The following is a 16,375-nucleotide window of genomic DNA, read 5'->3' as shown; positions in this document are numbered from 1 at the left end:
ATAAATTTTAAAAACCTGTCTAATCAGTCAGCATCTGAAAAGATGCAAGAAAACATACAGTCTTCATAGAGATAATTTAAAAAGCAAGGGACTAAAAGTATAATTCTGGAAATTATTGAATATTCTCTTAAGGACATAGTTGTCTGGAGAGACACATAACTCCCATTAATGGTAAATGGAGCTGTGCACATGCATCAATTAGAGAACAGACTTCCAAAAAAAAATACCATTATGTATGGGAAGCTAATTATTTTTGATGTCACCCAACATTGTCACTTCTAATTCCATAAAACTACAACTGGAATCTTTCAGTTGCATAGTTACCAAATATTTAGTTTCAACACCTATAACTTTTTTTTTAAAAAGGCAACTCAGCTTATGCAGACCTAGTGTTTGGCTGTGGGTCTTTTTACTTAATTATTTCTCACTTTTACATAGTTCTACAGACAGCATTTCCCAGGTAGGGCCAAGTCCTACCTGAACTTCAGACTAACACATTTTCTGTTAACCAGTGAGTGATTTTATAAGGACCATGACTTTGCATTAGTCACACTTGAAATACCTGAGTAAAATCCAAAGCTAAGGGGCCAATATTATCCACCTTTCCAAGTTCTGCTGATGGTGGGAAGAAGACAAGTGCCACTACAGTGAGGAGCCTGCAACTCCCAACCAGGCTCCCTTCCTTTTGCCCTTCTACCAGGTTTGAGCTACACAAGTTAAGATGAGTTCCAGCAGGAGTGGGGTGGAAGGAGCAAGCATTCTGTGGCATGTGCCCCTTGGATATCTCCTACATGGTAACGCTGTCGGTGTTTGTGCTGCTCCAGGCACTGTCACCCTGTGCTTCACTTCATGCCAGCAAAGGCAGAGAGGCTAGTGGAAAAGTGCTTCCTGTAGGAAACATGCTGCTGGTGGGAGCAGAGTTTATTGGAATTAGTTGCACAGTCAGTGGCACTTGGATCATATGATGTGCAGTGGGTTCCTTGGCACATGTGTGAGTCAAAGGTCTTACCTCCCTTGACTGAGAGGACATTAGCCCAGGACTGGGAAGACCTGACTTCAATTCCTTGCTCTGCCACAAACTTCTTATGTGACCTTGGCTGAGTCACTTAGCCTCTCTGCTTCAGTTCCCCATCTGCAAACAGGGATAACACTTGCCTACCTTACAAGGGTGTTATTAAGAATATATTAATGATTGAGAGGTACTCAGATACTAGAGGGTACACAAGTACCTTTGAGAGACAGTTCTGCACAGTCTCAAAACTCTCTCTTGGAATGCTGTAGAAACACTGCCATTCTCATATTGTAAGTTTTTTGGGAACTTTTACTCCTGCCGGGGGATTCTTCTGGAACAAAGGAGAATATGGCCATGAGATGAAAAAGAATATGATTGATTGATAGATATGTTGTTTATATCTAAGGTGCATGTTTTCTTTAAGAACGGGTGGGTAGTGGGATGAGACAGTTTAATAGCAAGTCTACATATGTAATTGAGCATAGCATTTGTCACAAATTCAGGATCCTATAGAACAGAATAAATCAGATGAAATAAGCAGCTCCTGTTGGTCCAGGATAGAGCCTTTAGTTTGTAACTTTCATAGGCTTTTATTTAGTTTATTCTTCTTATTGGGGAGGGAAAATAGCATAAATAAATCTGAAGACTTTTTAGATTTTTGAATTTGAAATCTTAAACCCCAGTCACGAAGGCAAATCCAATAAATGAAGAACAGGGCTGCAGGTCCAGAGAGCAGCAGTGGAAAATAATTAGAGCTCTGGCGAATAAGAGCTTTTTTTCTTTTTCCCCATATAGCTGCTTTTGCCAATATATTCACAATTTCATCATCCTCTTGATCAGGAGCCAGTTTTGCATCCAAGAATTTACTGGCCCCATTAAATAGAATAACAATATAGGGCCAAATTTTGGCATGGACTGTGCATACCAGTGGGACTGTGAGGTGAAAATCTAGCTTTGGCGTCTCCAGTAAAGCTCACAGAAAAACTTCTCTGAAAATTTCCACAGCAGGAGCTGTGGAGGTATGTTTTTGAGCATGTCTTAAAGGTCAGAGAGTGTTGTCTGGCATTCATGCATATATATCCCTTGGCTCTGAGACCTGGTGAGAGGGATGGGTCTCAGAGCCGAGGCTCTAGGCCCAGCAGGAATGTCTACACTGCTAGTTTTAGTGCTGTAGTGTGAGCCCAAGTCTGTAGGCCTAGGTTCTGAGACTCACTGTTGGGGTGTTTGCTTCTGCAATGCAGACATAAACTTAGAGGCTGCACAAAGCACCTAGCAAGTTCTTGGCACAGCCACATTAGGGACTCAGGAGTTCCTGGCTCATAGCCTCTTGTTTGGTCTGCTAGACCATGATGCCTCTCAGGTTTAAAACTTTAGATACTTATGTGAGCCAAAGTTTAGAATTTCTTATCCAAAGTTTATTGCAAACTTAGCTATGGCTCTTTGGCCTGTAAACCAAACCAGATCCAAACAGGTTTGAAGCAGCGTGAAAGTAGACTTCCTTCCAGGTGACAGGAGGAAATGCAGAATATTTTCAAAACAAACATTGTTCAAACTTCTTTGAACTACAGCAAAGCTTCTATATGAGTTAGGTAAAGGTTAGGATCAGTTCATATTGTTCTAGGCCATTTTAATCTGTACCTGGATTTTTGTTTGTTTTGTTTTCATGTTGGTCCTTTTCAAAATCAAACACAAAAACCATCTGAATATGTTATTGCAGCTTAATTATCAGTACATGCTGTTTTCATTATGGTGCACATTTTTGCCTCCTAATTTGAGTGCCCAAGTTCACATTGGTATGTGCCTGTCTTTCCGAGCAGCAGATCCAAATACAAATCCCATCTCTATGTCTTAGGTTTTCTTCAGCAATAAAAATGTAATAACTAATTAAAAAACTAAATAGTTTTAACTACCATGAGATGAGATGAGAAAGAGAGAGAGAACCATGTAACATTGAACTACCTGTTTATTTCATTGTAAGGTACTCTCATACCTTGATGATGAGCATGTTATGAATAACTCCCTCATAAATTTCTCCAGCCTCATTTTAGCAAAAATCATAGGCTCTAGTAACATCAAAGTCAAAAGATATATTTTTCTTTTTTTCCCTCTTGCCAAAACCTCATATTTTTGTGTTTGCTAGGAAAAGAGATTGCTGGCCCTGCTATCCAATAATTTTTCTCCACCTTCACCTAATACCTCTCTAATTCCCAATACACTTAAATGTTTACTTTAGATATTGTTCTCCATGATCTCTAGTTTTCTAGGAAGCAGGGGCAGGATTTATTGTCTCTGTGACACCACACTCCTGACTTGAGAGTCTGAATTTAATATTTCTGATTGTTTTCTTATTAGTTGCTATATTTTTCCTCCATAGTCAAGTTTACTTTAAAGATTAACAATGATCAGAAAGAAAACATTCTTCCTGGTTTTCTGATTTGCCTTTGCCAGCTGACCAACTTGGGGTCCTATAGCCATATGTCCCCTGATTTTCAGAGCAATTGTTGACTGATTTGTGGCTTTTGGAGAGTCACTAGATCTTCTAGCCCCAATGCTAGGGGTGCTGCTAGCAGGGGAGGCTCCAGGCACCAGCACGCCAAGCGCGTGCTTGGGGCGGCAAACTGCGGGGGGTGCTCTGCCGGTCGCCGCAAGGGCGGCAGGCAGGTTGCCTTCGGCGGCATGCCTGCGGAGAGTCCGCTGGTCCCGCAGCTTCGGCCGACCTCCCGCAGGTGTGCCGCCAAATCCGTGGGACTGGGGACCTCCTGCAGGCAAGCCGCCGAAGGCAGCCTGCCTGCCGTGCTTGGGGCAGCAAAATACCTAGAGCCGCCCCTGGCTGCTAGCTCCCTGCTAGCAGCTGGCTTGCTTATGCCTCCTCCTCTTAAGGGGGAAGAGTGTTACTTGCTCATTTACAGGGTGCTTGGGGGCAGGTGGATGGAAGGTTGCAGCAGACTGAATGACATAGTAATGGCAGCAGTCCTGCAGCTGAGGAGAGGATGCAACACAGGTAACAGAGGATGGGTGAGGCTAAGAATCTAAAAGCTAGTTCTTGCAAAATATTCAGTACCTGTTTGTCTGGGTGTTGGCCTGCCCTCTGTGATGGGATTGTTCAAGAAAGTCATTCTTCCTTCAGTGCCAAGGTAAATGCAGCAGATGATGCATAACTTGATGATGCATCACTTATACTGGGACTGTATCATACACAGTATTGCATGCCGCAGTCACAGAAGTGCTTTTCCACGCTTTTTAGGTGAAATATATTAAGATTGTACTGGACTCGACGTAGAAACACCATTGTCAGAATTGCGCCCCATTGCAGGCTAAACAGAGTTACGTAGCAAAAAAGAGACACAGAAGTAATTTTAATTATGGAGGATGAAATGCAATAGTAAACTTAAAGACTGAGGGTTTCTTTGTTTTTGTTTTGTAATATTAAACTGGATGTGAAAAGGATCCACAAATAAATGATAAATCACTGATTGCTTTGAAAGTTTACTTGAAACTTCTGTAGTGTGCTGCTGACAGTGAATGTCCTGAATTGGCCTAAGAAATGCAACTTAATGCAAAAGCAAACAGGAATACAACAATATTATGGCATTTATATTCATCTGATAGCAGCAGAGTTTGATGTGTGTTTTTCAAAATACTAAAATTATTCTATGAAAGTAAAGCAGATTACATAATCCATTTTAAAAGTGTTGGTTTGCATAGTATTAAATAGACAACAGTATTAAATAGATGGGAATGAATAACCATATAGGACCAGTCAGTAAATATGTCTGTGTCTCAGTAAGCACACAAAAGTGAGATTGAGTGGAGTCTTTTATTCACTTTGATTTCCACATGTTGAACTATGGTAATTTATGTAGGAGAGAGCTGTAAGTTTTTAGCTAGTCCTTACTATGTGTATCTTTCCTCCTAATTCTACAGTATATTATATAGACCCTCTCTGTGACCACAGAAGGAATCTTCTTTGGAAGAGACCTGAACTAACCACACTGTGTGCCAAAGAGTGAGCTTGTTGGCCTGATTTCAAAATTATACCTACGCCTCCTGATTTGTATTTTCTACCATTTCAACAAGGGATCCATTGTCCTGAATCAGTTACTTTCTTCTGGCTATTGTCATACCATCTTCAAATCTCTCCTCTGGGGATTCTTGCTCTGGAGCTGGCATTCCCAGGCTCCTGGCAGGCGCACAAATCCTATCTCTACACACAGGCAAGGTAAGCCTTATCTACTACAATTCAGGCCAGTTCAGTTTATTAAACAACAGCATACTATGATACAATACCAACTGGGGATGTGCTAAAAATAAAGAATGTGCTTAAAATAAAGTGAGTTAATGTGCAGCAGCAGGATGTGATGGGACCCTAATAACTGAAGGTGGGTTTGCATTACATTGTAAGTGCAGCTTTACAAGCTGCTTTTAGAGTTAGGGTCTGCCAGTCCCCATCGGAGACCCCGCACCTGTCCAAGGATGTCAGAAAAACCCTTTGAGTAGAAGCAGTGGAATTCCACATAACATTTGGATTTATGCTCCCGCCGCATGGTGCAGAAGGTAGTCAGGGCAAGTGGAAAGAGTTTTGCATAGAAACCAAAAGCAACTTCATGAGAACATCCCATCACTGTATCATCGCTACCCGTTTAAAGGCCATGCAGCCATGGAGGTCAGCCATTGTCCAGGAAAAGCAAACTACATGGAAGGAGAGTACTGCCTCAAGAGATGAATTTTCTGCATTTTTGATCTGCTGCATTGTTCTTTCTGGGAAATGGACTGGTAATGGAGTGGAGCAGCCAGAGTGCATGGCTGACCATTTTAACAGAAGACCAAGATCCACAGTTAAAAAATGGCCTGGTACCATAGTCTCTGGCTAGTCCATATGCCCTCTCGAATGCCAACAACAATGGAAGCACTTATAGTCTCTGGCGTGTTGCCACTAGTTGGCCCTATTACTGCTTGCATACATGTTCATGCTCCATCAATTGCTTGCAAAAGCCATAAAAGGGGAATTTACTGCTGTCTTCAGCAGAAGTAATTAAGATGCTTTTTACACCTGATATCATTCTGAGTACAGAACATGTACATACAGTGGCTGTTTCCTGGATCCTCTCCCAGTTCCTCCAACACAATAATCCACCTACCTTTCTACCAACATTGGCTCATCTCTGTGCTGCATATGCCCAAAACTTGGGATGGATGGGTGGCCAGCAGAAATGTGTCAGGAACCAGATATGACGTTGCTCCTTTATAGCACCTAAAGGTAAGCAGGGTGCAGATGTAATGCTGACAGACCCGGTCGTCAGCAAGTGGGATTGAACTGGGGATCTCTGGAGCTTAGTGTGTGAGCCTCTCCCTAATGAGCTAAAAGCCAACTGGCTATTAGCTAAAGCTGTAGAGCAGACTCGTTTTATCTCTCTCTTTAAGTGGTCTTGGTGCCACTAGATGGACAGAGCACAACACCCAGAAGGTGTGTGGGTTACACAGACACACCAAAATCTACAAGGACTGGTTCTGCTGTTCTGTGGAGTTTGATCTCCAGCCAGAACTGCTGCCTGAGCTCTCTCGGTGTTCCATTCGTTTATTTGCACAGCCATCCAGAGGAGACAGTGCAGTAGCACTGTGGCCCAACAAAAAGAAGGTTACTCTCAGGATTAGTGCTTCACTTTTGCAACGTGAGATGATTGAAGGTGAGTGTGTGGCCTTTTCTGAAAAGGGAAGAAGGGAAGAAGGTACTGGTAGATGGGGAGCATGGTGCAGGATGCCATTGCTGACATTCTGCAGCCCTGGGGAAAAGGCCAGTTTGTTTCATACATCTGATTTAGGCCCTGTGGCTGCCAGGATTTTGTTAAATAGATTTCATTTTCTATACATCTTGCCACTAAGCACTCTGACCAGATCCTGCAGTCATTGTCTGCACCTTCCTCATATTGCAGACAATGGGAGCTCAGTGAGTAAAATGTGACTTCAGGATCCAGCCCTGCAATATGTAAAGGTTGAATAATGCCATTTGATTTATAAAGGAAGGAAGTCTCTGAATTATTCATGATTAGGTAAGAGAAATCAGCCTGTTTGATTTCCATCTTTAGCCTATCTCACATGTACAGCAAGGAAGCACAGATCATGCTAGTATTTTCAAATTGGAAGCTCAGACTTTTAAATGAAAACTAGTAATCTACAGTATTGTTTTCTTTTTGTTTGCTTGTTTGTTTTTACAGAGATTTAATCCCTCATGGTGCTCAGACATTCCATTCCCTTATAGTTTTTTTAACATTACAAGAGGGTTTGGAACATGGGAGTATTTCTAGTACTGTAGTAGTTTTAGCGGGGGCTGTATCCCCAAACATCAAAAGAAAGAAAAAAAGGAATGAAGATTCCTTATGAAATCTTGTTGAAGCCCTGTTTGAAGAAAGATTATAAAAAATATCTCTATACTGTGGGAATTTGGGGGTTGTTTGTTTGCAACTCTTTCACCTACCGCCATTAATCATAAGAATCTTCTCAGGAAAACAAATATACCTGGCCTTCAGACCAAACTTATTCAGAGGAAAGGAACATTTGGGTGGCCCAAAAGGGAGTTAAAAACAAACAGCTCCACTGTGATACTCTGACACTGACAGAGAGATGGAAAGCTGGTAATCAGGGGCGGCTCCAGGCACCAGCACACCAAGCACGTGCCTGGGGCGGCAAGCCATGGGGGGCGCTCTGCCGGTCACCGCCAGGGCGGCAGGCAGGTTCCCTTTGGCGGCATGCCTGCGGACAGCCCGCTGGTCCCTTGGCTTCAGCGGACCTCCCGCAGGTTGCCGCCGAATTCGCGGGACCGGGGACCTCCCGCAGGCAAGCCGCCGAAGGCAGCCTGCCTGCCATGCTTGGGGCGGCAAAATACCTAGAGCCGCCCCTGCTGGTAATGTGAGATTCCTATTTTTAAACAGTGATTTGTTTAATCATTTCTTTTCCCTTGGGCTGAGACTAAAAAGTGTTGCCCTGTTCAATCATTTTGTGGGCAAAGAAGAAATAATTTTCTCACACCCTTTGTAGACTGCATAGAGAACTGGCAGCAAATTGAACAAAGAATCAAAATATTCAATAAAAGTTTGGAATGAGTTGGACACGACATCTAACTGACCAGAGGTCATCTTATGTTCTCCAGTGAAACCTGCCATCCCATCAAATACTCTGTTAAAAATGTGTGTATCTCTTTCCTATCTCTATTTTGCTGCTTTGAAGATAACAATTGGGGAGATTATCTGCCTGGCATCAAACAGATATATTACTTCTGAAGGAGCATAAGTGATTGTATGGGTGGGTTCTCTGTCTTCCTCTGATGGTCTGAGATATTGGGGGATTACCTTGATGTCTCCCCTCATCCTCTTAATATTCTTTAATATGTTCTTTGGGCCCCTGATTGCTTTTTTCTTTAATGGCTGACATTGACTTGAGAAATCATCTCTCCTTAGTGACATCAGATACACACTTGACAGCATGGGAATGGCTCAACAACAAACTGTGAGTTGCACTCCTTGGAAATTCTTTACCATCATCTTAGTGTGAGACCTGGACACTTATTTACAACACAAGCGCTTGATTTGAAATGCATTTAAATTGTTAGTTAGAATTAGCGATTCTGTTGTAGTGAGGAGTTATCTGGGGCAGGGTAGGGGTACATGGGAGTCAAATTCTTTGCTCACATAACTCCATTTATTTCATGGGAGTTATGTCAGCAAAGAACTTGGCCCAATATTTAAAGCAAACACATACTACAGATATATGGAGTGGAATTTTGCTGTTGACTTCAATGGGGCCAAGATTTCACTCATGATATCTAGGTGGCTGGTTTTTAGTTCCCCTACCTTTCAATCACCTCTTTGGCTACAACTACATTGTCTCTGTTACTTTTAAGTTGTGGCTCATAAAAATTCTTGTGAAAAGCAAATAGTTTTGCCTTTGGGATACACCATATTATAACAGGTATCATTTGGTTTCCAAATCTCTTCCAGAGAGGATGCCAGCAATCAGTCTATGAGGTCTTTACTTCCCCATTTCAAATTATTCCAGCTGCTTGCACTGCTAAAGCACTATCTGCAATAGATTTTTTTCAGAAATAAAGTATAAATCTTTCTATAAATGTTGGCTTAATATTTTTGTTTGCTAAGTGGTTTTGCTTCCTTTCTTGGTTATGATTTCATGGAGGCATTTTTGTTTACATGAGAAAGCAAATGAATAAATTCCCCAGTGCCTGCTTCCTTCCTCTGCAAGCACATGCCCCTCTGGGATACAGGGTTCATGACAAGCTAACTGGGGAATGTTTGCAGTAGCCCCTTGTAAAATATTGGCAGCACATCCATGCTCCAGTTTTGGGATATCTGCAGTTGCTTAAAAAAAATTATAATAGGTTTCCAGAACTGAAGGCCACAAGATACTTGTGGGTCAACAACTACTGCCATTATTCTCCCATCTGTTTTTCTTTTGTGAGATGAAAAGAGGAATATGTTTCACCTGTGCCAGTTTGAACCAAAGGTTGGCAAATGTGCCAGCACATCTCCTTTTTATTCTTTCTATTTCTCTTTCCTGTTTTTCTTTTCCTACTTCGTGTTTCACACATTATTATTATTTATTTGTGTCCCTTCCTTACTCCCCTGTTCAGAGGAAAGCTACAAACTGCTTGGGGTATGTGGGAAATGAAGCGGTGGCTGATGAGTGTGTTGTGTGAACATGGAGCCCTATACAGATGAGGTGCTTCATGGCTGGCTGCATTAGAGGGGCTTTCACAGGAGCAAAGGCGGATTGGAATTTTTCACTGATGCTGCCTACTCTTCTGGCCTGTCATTCCAGAGTACATTTACAGTGTGGCACTGGATAGATTGTTGTTTTTTCCATCCCACTTCTGCCCTAAATTAGGCTTGGGCTTCCTTAGGGGCCAATTTTCCCAGGTTTGGAAATTTGGTACTAAACCGAGCATGAAAAGGTGAGTGTATAAATCATAGATACAATACTGAACAACATGCCTCTATTTGTGTAGTGAAGAGCAAATATTGTTACTAGGGAAATTGAACTGGTGGGAAGGAGACTCCCTACTGTGTAACACCTGTATTTTGTGTGCAGAGTGGCTGACTAGAAAGTTGGTGGTGATAGGAAGGAGCAACTGTGTGTGTGTAAATCCTTAAACTTTTTTTAAAAGTGTGTGTGGTTATGGTTACATCAGGTTTGTCATTTTGAGAAAAATGCCCCTACTATGTCACTTAGAGAGACAAGGTGGATGAGGTAATATCTTTTACTGGACCAAATTCTGTTGGTGAGAGGGATAAGCTTTCGAGCTTGCAAAGAGCTCTACTCTGTCCCCGAAAGTTATAAAATCCATATGTGGCATCTATCTCTAGGAGCTTCAGGCTACTTTTTAAGCTGTTAGAATAGTAACCATTCTGTCATATAACAACAAAATATCCATAAAAGAAAATACTTATCAATTTAAATGACCAAAGTAAGCGTGAGACATTTTGGAGCGAACTTGCTCTTTCCTCCCTAAGATTTAACCCCCACCCCTGAAATTCTGAAAAATAAGATATGCTAATGTAAATATCGAATGGCATTATAGTAATCAAAGCCACTGTAAATATTCTTTGCAAGTCTTTTCACTTATTTTTAATTATGATTCACAACCATAGTTCTATGGTTGAAAAGGATTTCATTTGTATAACTTGTTAAAGTAATAATTTGAGAAGTATCCTATAGGGGGCACTCAGGTACCACAAACAGATGCTACTATTTCCAGACTAGTCAGATTATGTTTAGATGGAATGAGACAGACCCTGGGGCACTTTTTCACATTACCTTTTATATAGAGAACAAAAGTGAGTAAAATATAAACTAAAACACTCTTTGTCATAGCCCCACTATTCCCCAATGAAAGACAAAGCCATATTAAAAAGTGCATTTAAATGACATTCAGAGCCTGATTATGCTAGAAGCATAAAAGCATGATCGTGTAGACAGCTGAGCTTGTCTGCATTTTAAAATTCTAAACAAGATAGCTAATACATTATGTTTCAGTAGTGGGTACACTTCTTATTCTCCTGCTGAGTGTTAGGACTGTTTTGAATGCTAAAAGGCAGGAGGCATGTGCCTTGTTCTTGGTTTTAAGTGAAATTACTATCTATTCAAATTTCCTTTTAAATAAACTTGCCAGTAAATAAAAGAGTTTGCCTACTATCTAGCTGTGACTGGTTGCCACAACAATAATCTGGACTGACATCGAATAGCTTTTATCTGATGGTAAAAATGTTTCTTTATGTGAACTGTTTTATGGTTAATAAAATTTAGCCCAAAACCAGAATGAAAATCCTGCTATGGCACCTGGCTGTCATCACACAGTGGCTTATTTTGAAGCAGAGGGAAAAAAGGTTCCCTTAATCTTTGAAATGCTGTGGTACAAATCTGTAAGTTTCTGTTCTGTATCAAGGTAACATAAAAATGAATTTAACAGTTTCCCACAGGATAACTTTCTAAACAGCATTAAACAAATTAAATACTACTAATATACTCTGAATGTAGAAGGAAGTTTGAATTCTTATAAAGTATTACACATATCAAATGCTGTTGCTTCTGGCCTATAAGTAACCAAATTACTGTGAGTTGAAGGTTCTAACACACTGCATCCCACCAGGGCTAAAACCCCAGGTATAATGAAGTGCAGTTTATTTAGAGTAAAGTGTGTGCATGTAGGAAGGAGTTAAATGATCTACTTCAGTAAGTGAAGTGCATACACCTGATGTTCATAATGTGTGGCCTCTAAGGCTGAGGAGTTAAGCAGTATAGAGGTATGTTTGTGGGGGAGGGTTACCTTTGGGGGAAAAGCACATTGCACTAAGAAAGCTGAAACTTTAGAGAAAGAGTCTTCTACAAACACAGGTATAAATGTAAGTAATGTATAATGTTTATAATCTGCTCATTAATAATAATTATGGTTTTCTATACAAAGCTTCAGAGTTGCCCCAAATATGTCAACGTTTTTTCAAAAACTACACTTTGTACTATTATTTTAAAATACATTTTAATTTAAATCTACTTTCTAATCCCGGTTTAAGAGAGTGCTTTTAAAAAATCTGCCTTATTTTGACAACATAAGCAGACCTGTATAAGACACTAGCATATTCAACAAGTAAATAGAAATGTTTAAAAATGCTGCATGTGGAAACATGCTCAAATATCTGTGTTAAATTTAATTTCTAATTTTAAAGTCCATTATCTACAAAATATGAAGTGTGGCTTCAGGATGTGAGTGCCATAGTGGTCTGTGAAATATCTTCCTTTTTCCTATGGTTAACATAAGTATGTCTGTTTGTAAATATTCCTAAATACGCTCATGGATTTTGGCATGAGTCTGACAACTGCCTTAAAATCTCCTGGATGTTTCAACAATGGGGAAGCTTTAGGAGCTTCATATGCCCTGGTTGCAGGTACTGCCCTCATAAAAGTGACATGGAATAGAAGGGAATTAGAAAGGACTTTGTATCCTGTAAAAGAGGCAGTTCTTGAGTTCCACCACTGTGCATATTCTTTGACACTTGTGGATCTGTTAGTGTCCCGATTAAAACTATAATTATGTTTATTTGATTTAAATTTAAAAATAAAAAAGGAAAAGTGACTTTTTTGCACATTTGGGGAAGATACTCTCAGGCGTCTCATTTTCCCCAACATGGGTAGGCATAATTGTTTGGTATATCATCACTCTCCTTGTGATTTGTTGTATGATGTGAAATCCATGATTGATGTGTATCATAATGGAGTCCCTTTACAGTGCCTAATATGTGGAATTGCTTTTCTCTGATTTAATGCTGTCACAAAGTGAGACTCTGAAAAAATAACTTGCTTTAAAAGACAACTTCTAGCTACCATATTTTTGGGGAGTAGAAGCGGGGCATCATATGTAAAATTTTGGGAATTGACAGTGGATCCAGTTATGGAATTAGACAATGATGCTTATTCCACTGACTCCAGTGGAAAAACTCCTGTTGACTTTTGAGAGCAGGATCTGGCCCAAGGACTCTAGCCTGTTCTGTACTTACATGTTCTACCTGTAAGCATTTATATGAAGCTACAAGCATTCTCTTTGCAAGCATTTACATGGGGAAATTGATATTTTCACAAATTGTTTAACTTGGTCTAGGGCAAAAATAATACCTGTCAATCAGCAAAAATTATTTGATACAAAAATGATGAATTGAGCCTTCAGTAAATTCCCTGTGGAAGTGAGAGTATGTCCCATGTGAATATTAGATTATATGAATATTCATAATTATTCATAAAGTAAACAGCTTTTTGGAATGAAATGAGTTTCTGCTTGTGGATACTAATTATAAGCACAATCCTGTAAACAGTTAAGGATCTATTCAGCAAGGTGCTGAAAATTCTGGTCTTTTTTCCAGCTAAGTATTTAAGTGTATGCTTAAAGTTAAGCACGTGCTTAAGCGCTTTGCTGGATCAGCACCAGAATACTTATGATCCAGTCCTCAGTACTGAGCACACCACTTGTAGCAGGTGTAGTGGTGGCCATTAAAGGTGTAGTCATTTCATGATATATTCATCATTGGACCATAAAGTAGTTAGTTCTGGTCTATATATAGTTCCATAGTTATGTAGTTAAATTTTCCATAGAAAGATCACATAATTTGGGACAACTACTGTATTTGACAATTTCAAAGAAGCTGCATTCTTTTTCCCAGTGTTGTGAAATATTCCTACCCAGCATATATATATATATATATATATATATATATATATATATATATATATATAGATATATATACACACACACACATTTAATTTACAAAATAGAGATACTGCATTGATTATTGGACATGATTTTGATTTATCTTTCTGGCTTTATATTGGGCCAACTTCAATGGAGTAGTTATTGGACTAGTACAAGATTCTCTCACGGTATGTAAGAGTTTATCATCAATATAAAAATAATTTCTAACTTGAAAATACAGTCCATCTTGAAAGAGTTGCTTCCTTTTTAAAATTGTCCTCTGAATGCAGTTAGTGAAGATAGTGAAGATTCCTTTCGTCTTTACTTTCAAGAGTTTGTATGGGAAAATTTAAAAAAGAAACAACCATTTCAATCTATATCAAGAGTTTCTATTGTTTTTTTGTTTTCTTTTGCAAATCTATAACCAGCTAACTGTAGAAGTTGTCCGTTATGTGAGATATCGGACCAGATCCTCAACTGGTTAGTGTAGCTATATTTTCTTCAGTGGAGCAATGCTAATTGATATTATGGCCCAGTATTGTGTATATCATTTTAAAAACAAGGATCAGCAAAGTGACGTCTTGTGTGAAAAGTGCTAAAATGTAGTAAGGAATATTTCAAAATCCCTATATTCACCAAGCTTAGGACTTCATGTACTCTTAAATTTATTCATTACATTTTATAGTTTTTGAAGCAAATCACCACAATTGTTTCCATTTTCCATGTATCTCCTTTAATACTTTACAGTTCATGGATTAAAGCAATGCCAAACCATCTTGAATGCCAGACAGCGATTTCCATCCATGCCACTTGGTATGCAGATATACACATTACAGTTCAGTCATGAAGAACTTTCTCAGCAGCTGTGGAAGATGCACATTTAGGAAGAGACAATGATAAAAAAATATAATGTTAGGAACTGGAAATTCCTTAAGAGATGTTTTCTTCAAAGGGGGTTGCTTGTCTCATAATGTAAATTGTTGAACTGAGATAAAAAATCTAATCTTTTATAACTTTGGTCTCTTTTTCTCCTTATCCTGTGTCAGCTGCTGCCTGGCAACTTTTCTATATCTGGGAGGACAGGGCAGGGCACCCGGCAGCCTCCAGAATTGCTGCCAATATCATTCCCTAGCAACCTGCTTTTTCAGGCCAACTCTTCCCTCTGAGAAGCTGAATACATCACCTCTGTGACACAGTCCAGAAATCCTGGTATGTACAACCACAAGTTTTCTTGTTAACTTATGACCTGAGGTGGGTAGCAGGTGAATTATTAATGCAAGTAGTAATAGGCCACCTATTCAAATATTGTAGCAAAAATGAAATATAAAAGTTTAAGAAAATCTTAAAAACAAATACCTGCTTTTTCACTAATGCAAACAAGATATTTCCATAACTGCTAATGTTAGAATTAGTTCTGGCTGATGATTAATATTCTTGTGTTGTTTTATACTAGCAAGTATACATGATTGGTTCTACTTTGTTTAATTTATCTCAGTAAGAGATTTCATAATATTCTATAGCTTGATGAATTAATTTATTTAACTTGTCAGTATTAATAACCCCGATTAATATGAAGAAGGTATAATACACTGAAGGAACAAACAGATCTTGAACAGCATTTCTAGCTTTGATTTCTCTGTTCACCATTAGTTCATTCTAATTCCCCATTTAATTATAACATTTATTATAGTGAAAGAATATTTCTAGACACCCATAAACTCTTTCCTCAAACCGTTTTGGCCGAATGCTCTCTAGCACTTCCCAATTTGTGTCACTCACATGGAAAAGACTGAAGCCTTCAAAAAGTAGGACACACTTTCTTGACACTTGAACAATTTTTACAATAGTTCCTGTGTCCATTGATGTTGATAGAGAACCATGCAGAAGTCCTTACATGTGTAAGGATACACGTGTAAAAGGTGAACTTTAAAAATGATGGCCGGCGGCAGGGGGGAGGGAGGAAGTCTAATAAGTGTATCTAATTCTTATGAAAACTTCTCTGAAACAGAGCCAGTGAAGTAAAAACGTATTAATAGGTGGTCATTTAAGTTACTTTGTCTTTCAAAGTACATGTAAACAGCATCTTGATGTTTTAACTTGGTGTTATCTCAGGCATACTTTGTTACTCAATCCTTCCAATATTTTCAGGTTTATTCTGTTATGTATATTATACTTTTTATACCAAAATAATCCATTTAGAGGAGGTTTTAGGTGCTGATTTATTGAGGTGGAAAGATGGTATTAAAGTTAACATTATTCATATATATTTGTACTTTTGATCTATATTGTTAAGAGTAGTTTAATTTCATCACATAGATGTGACTTCATAGTGAATAATGTTTAATGGAAATGAAGTTGAGGGGGAAAATGATTTATTAAAGGTCAACTTTTATTTGTTCAATGGCCTATATTTTAAAACCAGGCTTCCATGATAATTACAATCTCTTTATAGCACTATTTTAAACCAAGATTCATTTATGGGTGGCTATTTGACAAATGATTACTTACAGGTAATTGCATTTTTATTTATAATTCTGAGTGCACACATTTTTATTTATAATTCTGGGTATATTGACACTGTATTTCCTGGAAATACAGACTACATTGACTTTTATTTAAAA

The 16,375-nt window shown here is 39.0% G+C and overlaps 1 protein-coding gene and 1 long non-coding RNA gene across 3 annotated transcripts in view; both read left to right on the top strand.

Moving 5' to 3' along the window:
* The window catches only part of LRP1B (LDL receptor related protein 1B), a 1,288,869-nt gene that overhangs the window by 12,058 nt on the left and 1,260,436 nt on the right, over nt 1-16,375 (top strand). The gene's annotated exons all lie outside the window — the stretch shown is intronic.
* The window catches only part of LOC123378260, a 113,966-nt gene continuing 109,411 nt past the window's right edge, over nt 11,821-16,375 (top strand). The window contains exons 1-2 of one of the 2 annotated variants that reach the window (XR_006582533.1): nt 11,821-11,911; nt 14,801-14,963. This is a non-coding gene — a long non-coding RNA (uncharacterized LOC123378260). Of the gene's footprint in view, nt 11,920-14,800; nt 14,964-16,375 lie in introns of both variants that reach the window. The other variant, XR_006582534.1, reaches the window with a different exon arrangement.

This window comes from Mauremys mutica, chromosome 10, assembly GCF_020497125.1.
Source record: "Mauremys mutica isolate MM-2020 ecotype Southern chromosome 10, ASM2049712v1, whole genome shotgun sequence".
Classification (NCBI taxonomy): domain Eukaryota; kingdom Metazoa; phylum Chordata; order Testudines; family Geoemydidae; genus Mauremys; species Mauremys mutica.
This window is presented reverse-complemented; position numbering and strand designations above follow the sequence as displayed.